Raw genomic sequence first — 4,493 nt, 5'->3', positions numbered from 1 at the left:
ATATATATATATATATATATATATTGGGAATTGGTCTGTGGTGCGCTACCTGGGGTATGAGCTTGAACGCCGACAAAACAGTTCTACTTCGTGTACCGAACAAAAAACAACCCTTTCAATTTTCTTATTCAATAAATGGTGCACCAGTGGTAGAAAAAAGCCGGTACAAATACCTCGGGATAACGTTCACCAATACTCTGTCGTGGTCAAAGCACATAGAAAACATCTGCGCATCTGCCACACGCAAGTTAGGCTTTTTACGGCATAAACTCAAAGCGTCACCAACGCATGTCAAATTACTGGCCTTCAAAATGATAATACTTCCTAAACTGCAATACGCTTCGGTTGTATGGGACCCCTTCCTTAAAAAAGATAAATACCGGCTTGAAATGGTGCAAAGACGCACTATACGGTTCTTTTTCAACAAATATAGGACCACTGACTCACCAACTTCTCTAATGCTGGCGAACAACATTTCTACCCTGGAAGATAGACGAAACATTGATAGGCTGAAACTGTTGTTTGCTCTTTATACTGGTTCCACAAAGGTAAATGCATCGGTATACATTCAGCCATTTCAATCGCGCCCCACGAGACATCGGCACACGCACAATTTGCTTCCGTATCGTGCCCGCACAAACATGTTCAAGAATTCGTTTTTTCCACGTACAGTATCGGAATGGAATTCGCTGCCTGAAGTGGTCTTCACATCTCAGTCCATTTGCCATTTTGAGAGTGCCATATTGTCTGTACTGTAGTCTGTACTCGACTTGCTTTACTGTTTATCGCAATTGTGATTGTATAATAGGGAGATATACTCATCTCCGTTGTTCTGATGGTCGTGTTAACCTGTGTTTCAGCTCATCTATACCTCTCTGTATAATGTACTTATCTTCTTGTATTTTGTGTACGCTTGTTTTTATCATTCATCTATCACGCTTACGTGTGTTTTCCACTTAATTTGTGTGCCTCTCCTGCTTGGTCTTTTTCAAGACCGCAGTATATTGTAAATAAATATATATATATATTATATATATATTTATATATATATTTTCATGACTTGGGCAGTTTCATGAGGCAGTGTCGTCCTTTAATTGTGAAATTCGCTAGTTTCAAAACAAGAGATAAAATGTTTCAAGCAAAACGAAAGCTCAAAGAACTGGATGTGAGTGTTAGCGAAGACTACTCGCCTGGAACGCGCATAGCTCACAAAAAGCTAATCGAATTCGCGAAATCCCAGCCCGGTACCCCTTCCTTTAAATTGAAATACAGAAAACATTATTGAACGGGAAGTACTACTCGTATGATCCGTTGATGGCCGAAGTCGTCGAATCCGGGACGATTTCTCATGCTTCAGATACTAAATCCCCTGCACCAACACAGCCAAAATCCTCTGACATATCCTCCACCCAGCATTGGGATCCAGTAGCCAGCACTTCTAACACAAAAAACACATCGCAATAACGGTTGGCGAGGGGTGTGGCTACACAATCCTCATTTCAGGATGTTTCTGTTCTGTTTACGAACATTAAAAGTGTACTAAAAAGGCGTACAGAACTTTCCGCAGCAATCAATTCATGTTCCGCAAATATCGTTGCTTTAACGGAAACATGGCTTCACCGTAATATACGTTACTCTGAAATCTTCGAAACACCCAACACGTTTCACATTTATCGCTGCGATAGAGAAGCGAGGCAAGGTGGGGGCGTGCTTGTGGCGATAAGTAAACAGTTTGAGTGCTTTGCCCTCAATATTCCGACAAATCTAGAAATAGCCTGGGTATCCGTAAAACTATCCCATCGCCGCTTTATCTTGGCCGTATGCTATCGACCTCCAAATGCCTCCTCCTCTTTTGCCGCAGAGCTTCACGACACCATAAATTCTGTAATAACCCGTTATCCTTCAGTCCCCCTCTTTCTATTGGGTGATTTTAACCTCCCTGGGATTACGTGGACCGAACCGACGCCACATTCGAACCCATTCTCTTCCATTTGTGAGGAATTTATAAATTTATGCTCCACATTTAACCTAACAAAAATAGTAGACCAACCTACTCGGAAAACCCCCACAAGCTCAAACTTATTAGATCTAGTTCTTACAACTTGCCCAGACTTGTGCTCTCCGATAACGTTCATGCCTAAGTTGAGTGATCATTCATTACTGAATTTTTCTATTTCAATTCCAGTAAAAAAGCTTACTAGAACAACCAAAATTTTAAGTGATTACCGGAACGCTGATTTCGCCAAAATCAATTACGAGCTACACACTTTCCTGACGACGTATTTGACAGGTTTTGAGAACCACTCTGTAGAATATAACTGGTGTTTAGTCAAAAACAAAATCCTTGAGCTGACCCACCGTTTTGTTCCTGCACGCGTAATCTCGTACAACCCTAAAGCGCCCTGGTACAACGCCCATATTCGACGGCTTTCAAATAGAAAAAAAACGCTTGTATCGCCTGGAGAAAAAATCCCAAAGCCAACACCGGTAGACTTTGTACCGCGCAGCTGCAGAAGCGTATGTTTCAGCGGTTCAAACCGCAAAAAGGGATTTTCTTAAAAACACCTTACCAAGCATGTTGCTTAATAACACCAAAAAATTTTGGAATGTTCTCAACCCCCCCGAAAACAATAGAATTGTTCTTACAAGCCCTAAAGGTGAACCAATTGGCGACAAAAAATGCTCAACCGTATTAGGCAGTGTGTTTTCTGATTCGTTTACATAGCCGTCATGTTCGCAACTACCAGAGTTTCCGCGCAATACGTATGTGCCTATGTATCCAATAATAATTGACACCGGTGGTATTTCTAAGATTATTAATTCTATTAAAACATCGGGAGCCTTTGGCATTGATGGTATAAGTCCTAAATTTCTAAAAAAAACACCAATGTATGTTGTTCCATTCTGTTTGCTAAAATCTTTCAGCAATCTTTGGACAGCGGCGAATTACCAGATGATTTCAAAATCGGAATGGTGGTACCAGCGTTCAAATATGGAGATAAGCATTCACCCTTAAACTACAGACCCATTTCCATCACTAGCGTGCCGTGCAAAATTCTTGAGCATAATATATTCGCACATCTGCAACTTCCTCGAGTCCAACTCCTTTTTTCACCCATCCCAGCATGGCTTCCGCAAAACATTGTCTTGTGAGACGCAACTGCTCCTATTCACTCACAAACTTCATGCTATTCTTGACCGTCATTCTTTCGCAGACTGCATTTTTTTAGATTTTGCAAAAGCTTTTGATAAGGTCTCTCATCGGTTACTTCTACTAAAACTCCGCAATATTGGAATTGAAACTAACGTATTAAAGTGGCTTGAAAGTTTCCTTACTAATCGCCAACAGTTTGTCACAGCTAACGACGTTAGCTCATCGCTTGCCCCCGTAATATCAGGCGTCCCTCAAGGAACAGTCCTCGGCCTTTTACTTTTTCTTATTTACATAAACGACCTACCTAACTGCGTTTCCTCTTCGATTAATTTATTTGCCGATGATTGTGTTTTTTTCCGAGAAATAACAACTAATGACGACATTCATGGTCTTCAAAGTGACATCAATGCCATTTCCAACTGGTGTAACACGTGGCAGATGAAGCTAAACGTTAAAAAATGTAAATTCATGCACGTTTCACGTCTTTCGACAATCCCACCCTCGAATCACCTGGATCACATTGCTCTTGAATCAGTCCCATCGTACAAATATCTCGGCCTTCATATAACAACCGATCTTTCCTGGAAAAAACATATTGATTTCATCACCAACAAAGCAAATCGCATGCTCGGTTATCTTAAAGGGAAGCTGAAGCGCTTTCCAAAAAATTTGAGTTAGATTAACAGTTATATAGTTTCTTGCGCGCTGATTCCGAATATCACATTGAAATTTATCGTACATGAGTCCAAGTGGCATTTATCTTGCAAAAAGCGCGGCCCCGTTTGAAAGACGCGCGCTTTTCGTCTTTAGACGCCCCTGATTGGTTGCGCCCGTCATGACGTCAAAGGAGGACACCCTTCGGCCGCGCGGGTTGTCGGAAGCATTGCGAACGATCGCACGGTTGCCTTTGCAGCAATTTAGCTTGCAGTTTAATCTTCGCACATGACTGGAAGTTTGTTTTATAATTTCCCGTGCTGTTGGTTCAATTATCTTAGAGCTTAAATTTGCTTTACACGACAGAGAACCCCAAAGCAGTGACCGTGACGTCGACTAGTGGGTTCCATCAAAATATTTTTGAATTAGGCAACCAGCATAGGGGGATTTTATACCTTATGCTAATATTAGGTACAGCCTTAACTGTTTCTTATTATACACAAACCCATTTATGCCGAAGATTAATGGGCGTTTTATAAACAATCTACCAGCGAAAAGCACATACGTGCACTGCGCGAAAAAATAGCGTTCATGCGCTGTAAACGTATATGCGTGACACATCTTGCCGGTGCACGCATAAACCAACAAGCAGACTCTGCTTCCGCATTTCCTTTGTTCGTTGTCG

This window comes from Haemaphysalis longicornis, unplaced genomic scaffold (genome assembly GCF_048455015.1).
Source record: "Haemaphysalis longicornis isolate Haplotype H1 unplaced genomic scaffold, Haemaphysalis longicornis Haplotype H1 scaffold_5, whole genome shotgun sequence".
NCBI classification, from domain to species: Eukaryota; Metazoa; Arthropoda; class Arachnida; order Ixodida; family Ixodidae; genus Haemaphysalis; species Haemaphysalis longicornis.
Note: the sequence above shows the minus strand (reverse complement) of the source record.